A 19,783-nucleotide genomic window follows, 5' to 3' on the forward strand; every position below is an offset into this window, starting at 1 on the left:
TTTGGAATGTTTCCCTGAAGAGTTCTGCCTCTCATGGCAACTGCTCAGATCTGTCTTTCTGCCTCTCTGAACCCGACATCTTTCCCTTCACGTGCTATTTCATCCCCTCTCCTAGGGCTGGTCACTGCTCTCTGCTTCTCTCACTTGGATTTGCTTCAGCCAAAGAAGTGCAACTTCCTTGGGAACCTGCCCTTTTCTTTGGAGGGCAGATGGGCGGATATTGGTGTGTGAATACATAAATTTTTTTTAATAATGATTTTTATTTTTTCCATGAATACATAAAATATAATAACTGGGTTTCTGTCATCTAAAAGGAAACAACACCAATCTCTTCCTCCTGCAACAACAATACATGGAAAATAAATTTGAAGGAAGTACACGGAAGAGATAACAGTGATTACAGCTGGACAATGGGACTATAACTTGTTGCCATTTTTTTCTACTTTCCTTTAGTTTCCAAATCGTCTACAGTGAAAATATAGACTTTTTTTTTTTTTCTTGGCAGTGCTCTAGGCATGCAGAAGTTAACTGGCTAGGGATTGAACCCATGCCACAGTAGTAACCAGAGCCATGGCAGTGACAACACTGGATCCTTAACCCGATGAGCCACTAGGGAACTCCAATATTTCCTGTTTTTTTGTAAACTGAGATCAAATTCACATGCCATAAAACACGCCCTTTTAAAGTGTGCAATTCAGAGTTTTTTTTTTTTGTATTCATGAAGTTATACAACTATTCCCACTGTATAATTCTTGAACATTTTCATCATCCCTAAAAGAAACCTTGTGCCACATTAGCAGTCATTCCCATTCCCTCCTCCCTCTAGGTCTGGAAACCATTAATTTATTTTCATCTCTATGGATTTTCCTATTCTAGACATTTCTTATAAATGGAACCATACATATAGCCTTTGGTCTTCTTTTATGTAACATAATGTTTTTTAAGCTCATCCATGTTGTAGCATGTATTAGTACTTCATTACTTTTTATGGCTGAATAATATTCTTAGATGTATTACTTCTATAATGGGAACAGTATTTTAGCTTCTGAAAGAAGTAATGAGTACATATGTATAACCCTTGATTGTTCATTCTACTGTGAGTACACTGGTACAACCTGATATAATAGAAAATTATTTTTGATGATGCAGAAGTTGGTTTTCAAAACCATGTATTTAAAAAGCATAGCGAGCTTGTTAAACCTGTTTTTTCTTTTTTTCTGACTCAAGCTCTCTACTAAAAGAAAAAAACACATAGGAATCTAAATGACATCTTGCTGAATATCACAGAAACTGAACCAAAATAGAGAGCTGTGGACAATGAGGACACATATGTACAATTCTATCTCAAAGAGAAGATGAAAAATTCTTAGCTTTTAAATTCTGAGTGTTCAAAGGGAATACTTATGGTAACTTAAATGAGCACGTTTAAGAAATTGTTTGGAAACTTAGCACGTGAACTATTGTGTGGCAATCAATGGTAGTTAAGATTTTTAAAGTTGGATAAACAGCTTATATTCATTACCAAAAAGCTCCAAATTTGTTTGTATTCATTTTATGTATTTGTGTACCTATAAATCACAAAACATAAATACTGATGCACACTCAGTACATGAATTTAATGTTATAATCTTTACTTGGAAAGGCAAATTCTACATATTTTCAGTTACAAGGGAGACAGCTTGATTAAAGCTGACTGCAGCTAGCTCTTATAAAGTAAGGGTTCACAGAAAAATCAAATTCTGTAAATTAGTGACTTACCCAGAACATAAAATTTGGAGTGGTTCAAACACACTGAGAGTGCTGTGAGGTGGGGACCACAATTGGGGTGCTGGTGGTATCTGGTTCTTGATATAGATGCTGGCTATATAGGTTATGTTCAGTTTGCAAAAATTCATCAAACTGCACACTTGCGATTCATACACATTTCTCTATGCAGGTTAGACCTCAATACACTTTATTAAAGTTAAAAAAAATGATGCAACAAAAGCTCCTTTATGTTATTTTTGGGGAGCCTGTAGTCCTCATGTGGGTGAACCTTAGCTAAGGGCTGGATGAGGAAGCTGTGTCAAGAACTAATAATTAAAATAATGGTCAAGTCTTTAAAGAGATGTCAAAGCACTCGTTGGAGAAAACTAATATCAAGACTGCAGACTAGATGTGTTTAAACAATCCATCTTCATGTAGGCAAGTCTCTACAGTCCTCTGTCATAAGATTCTCATTGAAAGTATTCCCTAAAGATGTCACTTGGGTCAGCTTCGGTAGCACCAGAGAGACCACCTGCTGTGAAAACTTCAGCTATGATGACAGTCAAACAATCCCCTTTAATCATTTATGAGACTATAATGTGTCAGTTAGGATTAGATTATGCTCTGATTCAGGTGCATAAAGAAAACTGTTTCCCCGTTCCCGACCCCCCCCCCCCAGGATTTCTTAGCAAAGTTAGACCCAAAATGCAAAAGTAATGGTGGATTAAAAATCTCCTATTTTATCTGAGGTTATTGGCTGAAGCAATGTGTCGTTTCCAGATAGTATTTGCAGAACAAGTTCGTATGTGCTCCAGAGCTTGGTAGGAATTATTACATGAAAGACTGTACATTTTTTTAAAAGCAGGATGAGGCACTGTTTGTGGGAGTGGAAGACAGTATCATTATTTTAAAATGCCGCAGGAACTCAGAAGACTTTAAAATGTCCATAACCTTCATCCAATTATAGGATTTTATTCCTAGAAAAATACTCAGGATTACAAAAAGATTCCAGTAAAAGAATGCTCATCATATTACTGTGGAAACAAAATACTGGAAACAATTTTAGAAATCCAACCAGAGGGAATTGATTTTTAAAAAGTGTCCATATAATGGAAGAGTATATAGGAATCAAAAATGTGTTACAGGAGTACATTTATTATTATAGTTAGAGGTTCATAAGTAATATCATTCCTTAAAAATTATGAAAGTAAATATACACAGGAACATTTGGGATAGAGATATAGTAAAATATTAATGCCAAGTAGGTTTATAATTGATTTTTCTTTTCCTTACCTACATATTCCATCATTTCATAATGAGAATGTGTTATTTTATAACAGAGACACTTTACAAAAAAGTGAGGGTGGGGAGGTGGGAAAACTAGATATTACAACACTTGTGTGTGAGAACACATTCTTCTTTCATTCTGTGGGATTAATGTCTGTTGCTTACTTTCTCTCTACATATCATGAAAGCTTTATGTGGACTGTCTTTCATATAGTAGGAAACAGCATTGTTGCTCCTAGCAGTTTTCTTTCAATTCTGAGCAGCCAACCCACTCATCAATAGTATCATCTTGGAGCTCCTGATCATTGAGCTGCCTTGACTTCTATCAAAGGAACAAATACCTCAATAAACCCAATCATAAAAACTACATGGCCACTTAGTCTAGAACAATGCACCACGGATACACCAGCTGCTCACAAGGTGTAGGAACAAGCCTGTGGGGAAATCTCTTTCCAGATCAAGTCGTGAGACTTTGAGAGATTTCAATTCTTGTGTCAGAAGAGATTCCTGGTCTACTTCAAAGAAATGAATTTTTTTAAAAAATGAGAATCTGAACTATTTCAAAGATTTATTGTTGATTTTTGTTTGACACACACAAAGGGAAACAATTTCCCTTCCTTGAAGCCTCTTTCCAGGAGCCTTAATGATCAGCTGCCAAATTTAGCCTTGGCTTCATCTCCACCATGTCTATTATTCCTCCATGCTATTGATGTGAAGCCAAATCTCATCCCTATTTAGAGCACACAAGAGCAGATGTCTTGATGAAAGGGGGTGGTGGTAAACCTATATTGAAAAGAGCCAGGAGAACATGCTATAATGAATGGAAGTGCACAGCTTCGTGGCTTAAGGTACTAAAAGGGCATTCACACAAAAGAATCAATAGCCTTGGTCCTATCATACGGGAAATAAAAGAGAGGAAGGGGAACTGCAGAGGAGGCAGTGAAGAAATCAGCTGCTCATCGGAATCACTGGGGGAATTTGTTTTGTTTTGAATACTTCTGCTTGTACAAGAATGTCCTTGGCAGCACTATTCCAAGCAGCCAACAACTGGAAACAAACCATCAACAGCATGATGGATATGCAAATAACAAATTGAGGTGTACTCACCATGGAATATTATACAGTACTAAAAATGGATGGACAACTGCTACATATGTCACTATGAATCTTATAAACATAATATTGAGGTGGAAAAGCCAGACACAAAAGAGATTGCATTTATATAAAAGTTCAATATTAGGCAAAACTAACCCATGGTATGAGGTTGACAATGCTTGCCTCAATTGGGTAGTGCTTGACTAGGGGCTTAAGAAGGGATTTTGGGTACTGGTAATGCTGTTTCTATATATAGGTGCTGGTTATGTGGGTGTGTTCAGTGTGTGATAATTCTTTAAGTTATATACTTTCAGTTTGTGTATTTTTCTTTAAATAAGATGCAGCTCAATTAAAAAATATTTTAAATTCAGATTCCTGGGTCCTAGCATGAATCTACTAAGACTATAGCTTATAAATTTCCTGGGGGTATTCTGATGTCTAGCAAAGGTTGAGAGTTACTGGACCAGATGATCTACATCTAGTGGTATGCTAAAGTCAGCCCCTACTATACATGCACCAACTGTTACATTTTCAGGGTTTTTTTTTTTGCCAGCCTATTAAAGGAGAGTCACTATTTAAAATTAAATTATATAACATTTCTATTAAATAAATTACACTAAAAACAAAAGTAGTAAATACTCAAAACTCAGCACCCTATTTTACTACATTTACTGTTACCTATTTTTTGAGGTTATTTACACCAATTTTATCAACATGGGGGAAATACTATAAAACGGTATGCTATCGTGCCATCTCTTTCTAACTCTACACTCAGTCATAGTGGTGGCTTGAAGTTGGCAATGATGGAAGTATTTAGATGACAGAAATTGGCAACCACTCCAATCAGGGCTTGCTTTATTGTTCTGTTGATTGCCTTAAGAAAATGATTTTTAAAATGTTAATAATGCAGATTAAACTTAAAAGTGTGTTATATGTGTAGCTGTTGCATTATAAATAGTGCATTTAAGAAAATATCCTTATAGTCTTTAAAAACTATTATCTGGTTCAGCAAAGAAGTTACCTCTATCTTTGATGAATGAGGACAGTTCTGACATATGTCTTTGTTGTTTCACTTTTGTCTTACTCATTAACATAATGGAAAATATCAGCTAGCATTTATCCTGGAGTTACACTCATCAAGTGTACCATAGGTAGACTCTGGGTAGATGAGTTCAGCAAAAGTCAACGAGAGTTTTGTAAAACACAATTAGCTAAATGGAGTTTACAATAAAGAGTGGTCTTTATTAGTATTTATAAATGGTATGCTACACACATTCTTTATGTTGGCAAAATGTGTACCAAGTTATGCATGTATGTAAATAAATGCACTTTTTTTTTCCCTCCAGGGTGCTGGCTGATTTTTCTAGCACATCCCTTTCAAGTTTAAGATCCTGTGACTCTCTATTATGATTTAAGAAAGAAGCAAACAAAGGTGGGAGTCTTAAAGCCTCTAAGGCATGACTTTCAGCTTAAGATAGAGTAATGACTACCCTTAGAGAGACTCACTACGCAGCCCTTAGACCCACAGCACTGGCATCGGTGAGGGGCCCACGAGAAATGCATCATCCCTGGTCGAACCCCAGAACTTCTGAATCAGAATCTGCTGTTTATCAAGATGCTCAGGTGATCTGTCTGCACATCAAAGTCTGAGAAGCACTGCTTTAAAAATAAACTACTTGGCATGAGCTAAAACATATAACTAGTTTGAGACTAGTAATCAGGTTAGGAACCACCTAGCAACTGGTAATCTTTAAGTGTCTCCCACCTGTTTAGCCATAGCACTGGGGGAAACACACAATCACTACCCTTCAACCTGAAGAGGACCTACATCCTGAGATACACATTTGTCAAATACTGAAAGGGGAAACTGGGACTTTTCAGGGAAAATGAAGGCTCTTCTAGGACAGCTGGATTATTAATTTAAAAGGTGGGGCAGGGGGAGGACAAGGAAGAAAAAAAAAATCCTAACAGGAGCTTTTCTTCACATATGTGATACTGCCAAAGACTTGGTTCCAAAAACCCAAAGCAGGGCAGCAAGTGCCACAGGACAAAGTGGCAGCTGGGGAGAGGAGGGTGATGAAATACTTCCCGGAGGTGTAATTTAGGCCAGGGTGGCTATCAAGTGCTGAGGAGGAAAGGAGGAGATAGTAGTGTTTATGCTTTTCCCATCAGTGTATCAGTCAGCAACCCAGGACAAAAAGAAAAGATAGGGTCAGCGCACAGGAAAGATTCAATACTAGACTTAATTGAAATGATAGGAGAAAAGTCTCATCTTTTGAAATTGAAAGCGCAAATGTTTTACTGGCAACAGTATTCTCAGGGAATATTTCTTTTGCTTTGGCTGAAAATATTGTAGCTGCTTTGAGATGCAAAAGTCTACCTGGAAAACCTGATAGATGCTTAAACAGTGCCTAGGAGGAAATGAGAGCTACAAATCTACAGGAGGAGCTTGGTATTAATTTGCAGCAGAAACTGAAGCATGAAAATAATTCAAGAAAACCTTGGCAATCCTGGAGCGTGAAGAAAACCAATGTAATTGTGACCGGGCCACTCAGAGACACTGCTAGGCCTGTTTTCACTGGAGAGGAAAGGTCACTATAACCATCCCTTACAATATCAGCATTCACATGACTCCAGGACATTTTGCAGCAAAACAATACAACTGCCCTCATGGGTAATCATATTTTCCCTTGAAACACTATAGCAAGGCTGAAAAGTCACCCTTATTGAGCATCTACTGTTTTACCCATGTCATTTTATAACATCCTCATAGTCCTGAGTGAGGTTTCACTGTCCCCATTTTACAGATGAGCAAAGTGAGGTCCAAAGAAGTATGTCACTCATGTCATTTAGTTAATAAAAAGCCAGAATTCCACCAGACAAAATTAAAAAGCTCCACACTTGATTTACAAAAGTTTCTCAACAAAGACAGCTTAGAAGGGATCAGAGTGGGGGACCTGTTATGTTGTGAATAAGAGGAAAGACTGGGAAATTCCCATTGTGGCTCAGTGGGTTAAGAACCAACTAGGATCCATGAAGATGCAGGTTCAACCCCTGGCTTCTCTCAATGGGTCAGGGATCTGGCTTTGCCATGAGCTGTGGTATAGGTTGCAGACACGGCTTGGATCCTGTGTTGCTGTGCCTGTGGTGTAGGCCGGCAGCTGCAGCTCTGATTTGACCCCTAGCCTAGGAATTTCCATACGCTGTGGGTTCAGCCTTAAAAAAAACCAAAAAAACTGGTTTCTCTTGACATCAGTGAAGGTAAGTGAGGTTTATTCTAGTACCCACCATATCTTTACACGGCTGGAATCCTCTTATCACCCATTTCTGGATGTATATTAGGTTTCAGATGTATTTCAAACCTGATAGCTGTAATTTTTGGCTATGTTGGAGGGTTTAGAAAACTTGGCATGTTTCAGGCAGTGTTATGTAATAGATACAAGCTCTAGGCTGGTCCTTGGACACTTGGGTTCAATTCTGGCTGTGTCCCTTATTATTTAAGAGAATGGGTAAGTTACATTGCTTCTCGGGGTGGCAGTTTTTTTTTTTTTTTTAACCTACGTGAGGCTGGATTAAGTATCCTTAAGAATCTTTCTGGGTCCATGATGCAACTGTTTAAGATAGTGCCTTCCATCAAAATATACTAGAAATGACCTGAAGAGTTAACAAATTTGTCCAGGCAAGACTGCTGTGTGGTTCCAGAGGTACCAAATCAAAAATGAAACAAACCCAAATGCACAAAACCCATATGAATAATTACTTACTTCCTATACTCTACCATCTGCAAAAGTAACCTGGAATTTAATGTTTAGAAATGAAATGCTCCCTCCCCCCAATATATATTCAAGTTCTTAGGCAGATCTGGGTATAAATCCAAGCTCTTCCTCCAATCAGTTCTTTGACTTAACATATCTGGTTTCCTTTTTGCTTCTATAAAATTGTGACTAATAACAAATATTAGCTAGACAAAGCATCTGACATCTAGTAGGAGAGTAAGTACCGGTTATTGTTAGCCCAGTGGGCATTAGGGGTTTGGACCATATTTGGGTAACAGTTCAAATGAAATTTCTCCACCGAGGGATGGAGCCCGAGATCATAACATCATCATCACCTGCATCTATGCAATAAGTAAACTCAGGTACAGGGTGGCGAACTGTAAGGGAGCTGCTTCTGGACCTACTGGCATCTATCTCTTTCTTTGTCAAACTTTCTAATTCACTCCTTAGAGGATAAAATCTCATCAGAGATATGCTGCTGTACTTGACAGGATAACTGGAGGGAGTGTCTGAAGCCAAGAGTGTCCTGGGGCATCTGGAAAGAGTGGCTGTCTCTATTTGCCCATTTCCCAGTTTCAGCCCTTGGAGCACAAGGAACCAAAGACTCTAGGAAGAGGAGAAGGTGACTTCAATTTGTTTATAAACTAAAACAAGCAAATAAACAATTCCGATGCTGACATATAAATAACTAAACCCTACACAACCCATGCATCTGAGTGACAGCCTCTTGCCCTCCCCCCAGCTCTCCCTTTTCCCACCTCTCCCCCTCCACCCTCCACTCACTCTCCAATCTCCTGCCCTCTTCCTAAATACACCACACTTTTTGTGCCTTATGTCTCCTCCCCTCTCCAAATTTTGTTTTGATGTTGTGACATTGGTGGGAAGCCTGGGTGGAGGAAAGAAGATGAGCACGAGAACCAGATTTACATCACCTGTACTCTTTGGAGCCTATTAGGAGATGCTAGAGTGAGGCTCAAATAATGAGACCGAACTGCTGGTTTTCTAAAAGGAAGTCCCAGAGAAAGGTTAAAGACAAGATGCCTGTTCTCTAAGGTAACTTTCCTGAGCCAGAAACATAGTAAAATTTCAGATCTCTCCAGGCATGTTTTGAGATGTCAAGCATATTAACCAAAGCCTCTGAAGTTCAAAAAAATCAAACAAATGATTGTTAATTAAATTATTACTAGAGATACTATGTATTTTCTAAAATCTCTTTTGGTGCTAATATTACAGGATGCAGAGTATTATTTTACTCTTTAAGTGATTATAGTTTATAGTTTTTTTATTGATAATTTACAATCTACTGTTGTCATAGCTAACCCAATATCAGTTGACGATGAGGTCTTAACCTGTAGCAGGATCTTCCCAGTCTAATAGTGCTCTTACAATCTATTTTGTAATGATGCACTATAGTAACAACTTTTACAGGATAAAGTTGTTTCAGGACAGCTTATAACAACTCCTTAAGTGGTTAAATGTATCTCAACTAATTAAGCTTTAAGAGTTATTAGCTTGAGTTGGAGGTATCAGTACATTCAAAAAGACGATGCAGAAAGGCCTCTTTAGTCATTTACTCCCCATTTCATTTTTTATTTCCCATTTACATGATACTCCCGGAGAAGGATTAACAAATGTTACAAGTTCTTCTACAAGAAGTGGGAGGGGAGTGTGGAAGGGGAGAGAAGAGAAGTTTGTCAACAAAAACTGAAAATGTCCTGCTTCATCTTTAAATACTGGCCTTTTCCAGGACTTTAGTTGGGGTTTATCTATTATGTATCCAAATTTATCTGTGTGGCACATTTGAGATTTATCTTTAAATTGAGGTTCCAGAAGGAATCCAGTACTCTTAAGTACCATGCCAAACTGTAATGCTTTCTCAAAGATGCTGTGCAGATTCAGACAGCTCACAATTTTGTTTCAACACTTTTGAAGCAATAACACCTTGAGTCTGAGATACAGTAATTTAGCGGTTCTAAAGGAATGCATAATCTCTCCCTCTAGGGTTGAAATTCTACATTCTGTCTTTCTCTAAACTCTCATCCTATCTATCTATCTAGACAAAAATGTGCTTGGAAATTTTTCCCCCATGTATACAAGGGTTTGCAAAGTAATCCCACAGGGTGGAAAATGCGGAACTTCTTCTAAATGTACCATTTACCCTCAGTTCATACTTTTGGCATGTATGGTCTTGATTTATTTTCTCATTTTTTCTGCATGAATGTTTAATATCTTGTCTTTTAAATCTGTTTGTAAAATCCTTAAGACAAGAGACCCCATGGTAAAAACTTTCTTAAATTTGTACCTGGGGCCATGCCAGAAAGTACACATAAATGCTTATAATTTTTGCTGGTTTACTTAAGAGAATGGAATTTATTTTTTTTGGTAACAGCTGTGCCACCGAATGTTATTACATAAGCTGTAATTACTACGTTATTTTAGTTAGGTCACTTCACCTTTCTTGGCCCCAGTTTCTCTATTGGAGAAGGTTTTCCAAACTAGGGAATTCAGGTTTTGGAGTAAGACAGAATTAAAAAAAATTTTTTTTTTCTATTTCTTCCATTTACTAGAAGCAGAAAATTGAACCTGTTACCTAACCTCTCTTGACTTTCAATTCTTCACCTGTCCTTTGGAGACCAAGAGAGTAGTTTCACCTCACAGGGTTTTTTTTTGTTGTTGTTTTGTTTTGTTTTAAAGCACAATGAAAACAGAAGTGCAAAGAATGCAGCACATTACTTGAACTTTGGTTCATGCTCAAAATGTCAACTATTATTATATCAATTTTCTTTCAGCTCTAGAGCCCTAAGATTAGGATAGATGTAAAATCCTAATTATCAAGCACTCAAATCCCGAGTATCTTCATCTATTCTGGCACCACCCGATCCCCCCCCAAAAAGAGTCTTACAAAGAACAAACTGATTCAAGGCCCGTTTTAGTGCCATTTTACTCAAAGAGTAAGGAGAATACTTTTAATAATCATTAAAGTTGTGATATTCATAATTGAGTCAATTAAAAAAAAAAAAAAACCAGGACACACTGTTTTAAGACAAACGAGGAAGACACTTGTTCTGAAATGCACACTCAGAATTAGACACAGGATGTCATCAATCTCTGGTAATGGGTTTGCACAAAGACACTGACCTGGCTTGCTGGAAGTGAAGAACAGAATACCCTGCTCCCAGCTGGACTTACCTACATGAAAGAGAGAAATACTTTATAAATCCTACTGCTTGCCAGGAACACATGGGGAGCCGCTGACGCTTTCAACATACATTGTTCCCCCTGCACCCCACACCCAAGGGCAGAATCTGCTTTACTTTTGCTGAGTGTCCGCGTTAATGGCATTTCTTGGGGTCATATACCTCCCGAAAGAGCTGTAACTTTGGGTAGCATTTCTGAAAATGTATTTCTGAGCATTTGGGGCTGATACCAAAAAAGCATTTTGCCACACACCCATATATAGGAACAAGGAAAACCTTCTAGACATTTTACAATACAGAAATCAAAGAAGTGGACATGCTATTCCTTTAAAATATTTTTAGACAATATCATAAACAAAAGTCCAAATGATTCCAGTTTTTCCTATTAAATTACACTGGTGTAGTTAATAAGTTATACTGTTGTGACAGTGAAACCAAGCTACCTGTGTTTCTATTTCCACCTCTGGGATCACACACACACACACACATAGCCCTGTGGACTTCAATTTACACTACCGTTGCGATTTGAGAAAACAACAATCAACGGGCAAGTTTAGAACACTGACTATGATTTTATTACTTCATAATGATTTTTCAAAGTCTTCCACACTGAGATGAACAAGTTAAACACTAATATGTCCAGATATAACCCACGAATCCCAGAGGAAACTCTGCTTAATGATAATTTGCTGCCTACCCCATCTGCGGAGCAGTATGAAGACATTACTTGTATTGCAAAGAGACTGTGTTTCTTTTCTAGCAACCAGTGACTCTCTTCTGCATCTACAGAGTTATTGGAAATGAAATATAATTCCAAATTTCTGAAGTGTTTGTAAACAAACTTATCAGCGTATGTTTAGAAAAGCCTAGAGTTTGCCGAAATCAAACAAATAGAGCCTTTTGGCTATTTATATCTGCTGACATTGAGAGGACAGTTTCAAAGATGAAAACTACTGATAACAGTACTTTTGTACGCAGTACAGCGGAGAATAAGCAGCACTAGCCCGGTTGGTGGTGGGGGAGCCCCAAACTAGGGAAACCTCAAGCTGAGCGTCTGGCTGGGGTCCAGCAGAGCTGCCTGGGACAGCACAGGTTGGGGGAAGTTCAAAGTCAAGGCGACTCATCTGGTCATAACTTCCTAGATCTTCCTGGGTCTGGGTGCCTTTGTGTATATATCAATCTTCATGCATTTTTTTCCCCTAGCAAATGTGTACAGTCAGCTCTAAAGGCACAGCTTGTGTGCTGACGTGCAAAGCCAAGTCAAAACCCTGCGCTTGGCACTCCCTTCTAACTTTCTGGCTTGTCCAAGTCTAAATATTGACATTGCTCCTCAGTTGAGATGTTTGATACCGTTAAGGATAGAAACGGCGGAGCTAACAGTAGGATTTAATGATATATTTTCACATAGTTGCGCCTTCCATTCCCTTTCCCCCCCCTCCCCGAGGGGGCTGGATTCCCTTGTCTGCACGTCTTCCTCCCACTCCCACCCTGTTTTTCTCCCCGAAAACTGAGCACGCAGAGACTGGGTAAGGTGTGCTGCAAGCCCATGGCAGCTCCTCCTGTTGTCACAGCAACTCACAACAGACTCCATGGCCACGGGCTGGGGGTGGGGAGCACCAAACTGTGGGCTGACCGATCAACTAACTCTCCAGGGGGTGCAAACGCCCAAGGGGCTAGCGTATCCCCCTCCGCAGTCCCTCTGGCTCCCCAACACTGTCCTTCCAGGGAAAGGAGCCCTCTGGTCGCGCGGCACCACCCTCTCCCTGGCGCAGCCCGTCTGCTAAGGGTGCCTGTTGTGCATTTTCTCTGCTCCAAGTTAGGGGTGCGGCTGTGCGGGCGCTCCTAGAAATCTCTTCTGCTGGCCTCTGATGTGTGGGCTTCCGGGCCTCGCAGAGGGGCGAGGGCGGCTCCCAGAGCAGCTGGGTTCCACCACTCGGTCTTGGGACGCTGCCGGCCGCGTGGCGCGGCCCGGGCCCCCCACCTGCCGCCCGCCGGGGCCGGGGCGGCGGGGGCTCCGGCGGCAGCTGCTCAGAGAAGTTTCATAGCATAGCGCACTCACGACACAGAACCTACCCGGAGCCGAGCGGGACGCGAGCTCTCTCCGCCTTCAAGGGCTGGGGAGCAGGGGGGGAGGGCCCCCAGCCACTCAGCAGCAGCCACGGCCGCGCGCGCTCGCGGGCGTGCGGGGCCCCTGCGCGCGGCGTGCCGCCCGCCGCCCAACTTTGCACAAAGGCAGCATGGCACTGCCCGGCCTGGCGGGCTCACCCGGCGCCGCGGCCGCTCTTCCCGGTGCGGGCCGAGAGGGGCTCGCCCCTTTCCGCCCCCAGCCCTCCCCTTTTCCTCAGGCCCCCACCCCGTTCCCAGGCTGCCTGACCGGGCGGAGCCGAGCGCTCGGCACCCAGCTCCGCCGCTGTGGCGGCCGCCGCTCGCTGGGTGACGTGAGCAGCCTTCGCGGCTATTTATATCCACGCGATTGGATTTCATTCATGAAACCCGGGCCTGGTGTGTCTGGGCGCTGGGGCGCGGGTGGCGAGGGTGCCTCGGCCTCCTGCAGACTCTGGGGGCCCCGGCTGGGAGGCGGGCTGCTGGGAAAGAACGTGCGCGGAACCTGGAAGACCCCAGCCCTCCCCGCCGGCAGGGGAGGGGCCGGGCGACCTGTGCCCCCCGTTCTCTGTCCCCGGCGCCCCACCCACTCCCGTACAATTGCTGGCCCTTTGTCCCAGGCTCTGGAGAAGTAAGTTGGGCCACTAACCAGCTGGGCAGCATGGCTTTCTTCCCCCTAAGAGCTGACCGGCCGCGGACTCCGAGGGAGGACATAGGCTATTGTTTCAAAACCCGAACCCAGCTGCTGACTAAGGGCTGCGTTAGCCCAGCCTCCTCCTCCCCTGGGCGATGCACGTGCCGGCGGGCTCCCCCCCTCTGGGTTACCTGCCTCTGTGACTTGGCTCGAGGGGGATCCCCGCAGGGGCATAAGGACGCACCGGCTGTCCCCACCCGAAGGAGATTCACAACCTCCTATACATGGCTGAGTGAGGAAGTGAAATTGACTTCTGGCCCCTCATGGGTTGTCAGAATGCTCAGATACCCACTGCAGTCATCCCTCATGAACTCTGTCTCATCGTTCCAGACTGACTGTGAGCTCTGAAGGAAAAGACCAGGGGTAGTTTTCAAGCATTTGCAGGACAGATACGTGTTTAGTGCCTATAGTAGGGCAGGTACTCTGTCAAGAGCTAAGGAGGTGACAATGAACACAACCCACTTGTTGCAGGGCCTCAAGGAGCTTTCAGTCGGCCTTTTAAAATTAGTGTGCTTTAAACCCCCTCACACCCAGCCTAGAAAAAGCCAGTTGGGGGGTAAATGTATTGATGTGTTCAGCCACCTTAAGGGATTCATTCATTTAATAAACCTTTAGTGAGAAGGCTGTGTAGTGAGGACTGGGGATACAAAGAAGGCAACAATGTGTCCTTAATCCCCAAGGAGTTCTCAGGTCATGGATTCCTGAGGTTCTGCAGGATACAAACCTCAAAAGGGAAAGAGAGCCATATTTGATTGCAAGGGCTGTCTCTTTGTGTTATCCCTCAAGAAACAGAATATTAGGAAAAATTATAAATGCAAACAAACCTCTCTATCCCTCATTTTCTTCCAAGAAATTATCTTCAGTTTCTCAGATGGAATATTCTCCCTTCCCAGGATCCCCAGATGAGTTTTAGTTCACTGCATATTCCTTCTCTTCCCACTAGATTATGTTCCATTTTGGAGACAAAATCTTGACTGGTGCTCTCTGAATCCCCCAGAGATCCCAAAGCATAATGAAATTCAATGTTTTTACAAGGAAAGTTATTAAGGACAACCTGTTTTGTTTAAGCCATCTTCCCTGAACTGTCTTTGGAAATGGAGTTAATAGTCTCCAATCTTTGATACCCAGAAGAGAGGACAATAAAAAACAAGTATGAGAGTCTCCTCTATGAACTTCAAGACAGATACACGAGGGGGTGATCATTTACTTGGCACAAAGCAGACTCCACTGTGTCTATTTAAAAGTGACTCCATTTTGAAAGGCTTAATCAATATACATTTTTTTTTTCAAAAACACATTTCTTGGGAAAAGTTAATTAACCCTGTTCACTCTTGGCAATCAGTCCTCTTTATTGCAAGCCATTTCTCTTCAAACTGCCCTGGGGGCTAAGAAATAGTGTAGAAACTCAAAAGAAATAGGAATCAACATGTATTATGGCCTTCACATGTGGCAGGCAATGGGCTAAATTAGAAGGTTTCAAACACATTTTCTCAATTAAGCCTCATAACAACGGATGAGGTAGATGCATTATTAACATAACCATTTTATGGAAGAGGAAACTGGGGCACACAGAAGTAGTTTTCTAAGGTTTTGTCAGTTGCATTTGCACCAGAGTCAGCCGGTGCCAAGGCCTTATTTTATCACTAACTGGCTTTTTGACATCATGCTTTTTCTCAATTTCTTTCATTTCCTCAGTTATAAATTAAAAACAGTTAAGTGGCATGTTTAAGCAGTAGGTAGGTATTAGGGCCAGAAGGACCTATACAAAGATCCCAGTTGGTAGGCAACTGTTTCAATGTTGCCATCCACCTCCAGGGGGCACCAAAGTTCAGATAGGTTTCCAAAGGATGCTTCTTCCATAGGGGGCAAAAAACCCAGAGTCATCAATGGAATTACCCACTTGGATGCCTAAATCTGAGGAAAATTGACTGGAAGACCTTCCAGGAAAATAAACTGGTGTAAACAATAATTCAGGTATGGCAGAGAAAAGTCACTGTTTTAGGAAGTCCTTCCAAACCAGGGCAGTGATCTGAGGAGGAGGTTGCCACAATTGTGCTATATGGCTCCCATAATTTACAAATGAAACCACTGACTGTGGAAAAGTTGGAGGAAATGCAGCAAGGAGTACAGACTATATTTTGCCTATAGGAAAGGAGAGAAAAGTAACAATAGCAAATAATCCCCTGAATCAATGCCATGAATGTATCCCTGTTTTTGTTATTATCACAGAAGAATCCACATTTGTATACTAAAATTGTTGCTTGTAATGAAATCAATACCATCCACTTTTAATAAGTATAATTGGTACTTAAACTTAGTTAAACCGACATTGCACAAAAGCAGTGCAAAAACTTTTGACTGTCTTTTATGGTAATGATTTACCAAAGTCATAGGATTAAAAAAAATTCCCACAATAAAGATACAGAACTGTTTCATTCTCATAAAAAAACTTCATGCTAACTCATGGTGTTTGCATCCTCCCACCAGCCATTAATCAGTTCTCCATCTCTAGAATTTTGTCATTTTGAGGCTTATATTAATAAGAACATACAGTATGTAATGTTTTAAGATTGAATTAATTTTTTTAAATTAGGCATAATGCTCTTGAAGTTCATCCAGAGTGTTGCCTATATCAATAGCTCATTTTTTCTCATTGCGGAATAAATTTCTATTAGATGGACATACCAAAATTTGTTCATTCATTTTTCCACTGAAGGACTTTTGAGTAGCTTACAGTATTTCGCTATTAAGAAAAACACTTTTGTAAACATCATATTGTAGGTATTTGTGAGAACTTCAGTTTTTATTTCTTTGGATGAATGCCCAAGAATGCCATTGCTGGGTCATATGCTAAGAAACCATCAAACTGTATTCCAGAGTGGCTGTACCATTTTACATTCCCACAAGTAATGTATGAGAAATCTAGTTTCTCCACATTCTCACCGGCATTTGGTGTTATCACTATTTTTTTTTTTTTAATTTCAATTGTTCAAGAGTTTTGTAGGGACAAGTCCCTGTGGTTTTAGGCTGGATTTCCCTAATGACTAGTGATGTTGAACGGCCTCTCACCTGCCATCCATATCTCTTCTTTACTGAAATATCTGTTCATATCTTTGGCCTATTTTATGACTAGATTTTTTTTTTTTAACTACTGAGTTTTGGGAATTATTTTTTTTTTCCAAAAATACATTCTGGGATCATAGAATTTTCACATTGCAAACTAAATGCTACCTCAAGATAACTCTTCAATTCAATCACTATTCAACATTTCTATTGCCATCCCCTTTATGGAGAATATTCTCAGGTATTTAAATAAAGTATTCTCCAGTGCTTACCTAAACCTCCTTTAGAGAGGGTCTTTTTTGGGAATCTTTGATGAACCTGCTTTTCAGCTGTGGGTAACCAACACCCAGAACCTGGGCAGCCTGTGGCCAGAGCCTACGTAGTGGAGGCGGGGCCACCGCGCAGGCACAGATACCTCCTCCAGCGGCCCTCGCCATGGGGATGTGGCTATGGCTGCCCTAAAAGCCTGAGGGAGGCTCACTTTGCACAGTCCGTCTCTTCTTTCTTGGATGCAAGATGTGATGCTGCCTGTGGCTGTTTAGATGATGTTATTCTAGGTGGCGAGTTCCAGGTGTTATGGGGAAATTTCATGGATAAGCACCACCAGCATTTGAAGATGCCAAAAAAGTATGTGCACCCATGCGCCTATTTTAGAAAGGGATGTGTTTGGTAGAAAGATATGGAGAAACAGCTGTAGGAACGGATTCCCGGTGTTTACCTGAAACCTCCGACAACTTTGCTGTACGCTACAGAATCTGGGGGCTGGAGGCTTAGTGAGTGACGTGCGAGCTAACATTTTCGGTTTCCTGACTTTGAAGAGGTGCTTCTGCAGAGTGAGGCCCGCGGGCACTGGACTTCAGCAGTGTTTGGGGGCGCCTTCCTTGTCAACACCGTCTTCCATGCCAGCTTCCCGGAAGAACCGGGGCTCGGGCTCCCCCACCCAGGCAGCAGGCAGGAGGCTTTGTGCGGCTCGAGCGAGTGATGGCAGAAGGTAAGGAAGACCCTCTTCTGGGCTCTTCACCAACGCGTAGTCTTGAGGGATCCAGAAGGAAATGACCTGAGCCTCCCGGGCCCTCTGTTTCTCTGTAAACTTTTTCTTGCTTTGAGGATCTCTAGTCTTTCTGCCAGAGTAGGTGATTCTCCCAGATGTCAGACTGCTCTGGGGCCTGGGCCTGGTTCAGCATTCTGTCAGGGGCACACTCCCCCAGCTTTGCTGTTGTTGATGCATCAACATGGAATATCCTACTATCCTGTGCCCTTTTTATCCCAAGTACCACAGGGACAGAATCGCTTTCACCGAATCGGTTCACCTGAATTACTTTCACTTGTGTAAGAGTGAAAACCTTTTAGCCTCAGTAGCCCAGCTGTGTCAGGTTTTGACTGCTTTGGAATTTATCTCACTTGTCACTCAAACCTGCTCTTGGGGTCTGTGAAGTTCCTATTTCCTGTCTACTGTTCTGGGGAAATCTCCGCCAGCTTTGGCTGTGGGAATCAACTGAAGGAGATGCCCTTTATATAAAACTTGGGTTTGTCATCTAGTTATTGTTATTGGTCTTAATGCAGTTTCTAGGAGAAGCTTTTTTTGAAAAGTATATATATTTTTATAAAAGAACACTCGTGCTAATCTAGTAGATCCAATCTTGGCATTTCCTTGGCTACCCATTTAAAGATAGAAGCATTTTTTAGTTGTCATTTCTATGAAGGTGAACATGCTTTTTCAATTAGAGTTCCTATATTACTGGAGGGCATATATAGGCCATGTGTTGGAAATAGACAAAAAAGTATCCTTTTTCTTAGAGCGTATTAAATGTATTTGCGCAGATTTGCATAAAACCCTTTCTGTATGGATCCATTCATTAGGTTTTGTGTTGCAGTGGGGCAAGTTTGGTAAAAATGTGATTTTGCAAGCACGGCAGTTCTAACTACATTCATCTTCCTGTCAAAATCTCTCTTACCAAGATGGTGTTCCACTGGTCTAGCTCAGCGTGTATAAGAGGAGGCTGCAAATAGCTTTTATGGTCCTCTGCCCGGCTTTGTTTAATATGGCATTGCTAATTGTAAAACATGTATGGCATACCTCTAAAAAAGAAAAACACAATAGTCTAATGCACATGATCTTTGAATTTTTTTTTTAAAGTAAAAAAAGTACAGTTCTGAACTGGGAAAAAATATCTGCATGTGAAAGGGATATTTGTTCAAAGTAAGCTATGCTCCTATATTACCAAAGGTGTTGATGCTAGACTTCAACTTTGCTGAATTAAAAATAAATGACGAGATTTATGTGTCACAGCGTGTGTAAGGCTATCTTGCTGGACCAACTGTTTCATACAAAAAATACAAAACAGTTTCCCTTCATGAAATTAATCAAAAACTGGAATTCCTGTCATGGCTTAGTGGTTAATGAACCTGACTAGTATCCATGAGGACATGGGTTCGATCCCTGGCCTTGCTCAGTGGATTAAGGATTCGGTGGTGCCGTGAGCTGTGGTCTAGGTCACAGACGCAGCTTGGCTCCTGCGTTGCTGTGCCTGTGGCATAGGTTGGCAGCTGCAGCCCCAATTCGACCCCTAGCCTGGGAACCTCCCTGTGCCATGCGTGAGGCCCTAAAAAGACAAAAGACACACACACAAAATAAGTAAAAAACAAACACCCAAACACATAAAAGGGAGCATAGAGTAATGGAGAGTAGGAAAGCAGTATTGTATTTTGGCTGCCCCACCAACTAGTGATGTAATTCTGTGCTAGTTCCTTCCTTCGTTGGATTTAAAATTTCTGTATATAAAATGAGGATGAGAATAATAACTTTCCATAAAGTTCGTTAA

General features: G+C 41.3%; 1 protein-coding gene across 2 annotated transcripts in view; it reads right to left on the bottom strand.

Annotated features, from left to right (window-relative positions):
- RHOBTB1 (Rho related BTB domain containing 1) overlaps window positions 1-13,408 on the bottom strand; it is a 73,244-nt gene extending 59,836 nt beyond the window's left edge. Inside the window, exons 1-2 of one of the 2 annotated variants that reach the window (XM_047760158.1) lie at window positions 13,175-13,408; window positions 11,043-11,093 (exon numbers count right to left, since the gene is read on the bottom strand). The gene's annotated coding sequence lies outside the window, so the exon portion shown is untranslated. The remainder of the gene's footprint in view (window positions 1-11,042; window positions 11,094-13,174) is intronic. The other variant, XM_047760159.1, reaches the window with a different exon arrangement.
- Window positions 13,409-19,783: the final 6,375 nt, after the last annotated feature.

The sequence above is a fragment of the Phacochoerus africanus genome, chromosome 15 (genome assembly GCF_016906955.1).
Source record: "Phacochoerus africanus isolate WHEZ1 chromosome 15, ROS_Pafr_v1, whole genome shotgun sequence".
NCBI classification, from domain to species: Eukaryota; Metazoa; Chordata; class Mammalia; order Artiodactyla; family Suidae; genus Phacochoerus; species Phacochoerus africanus.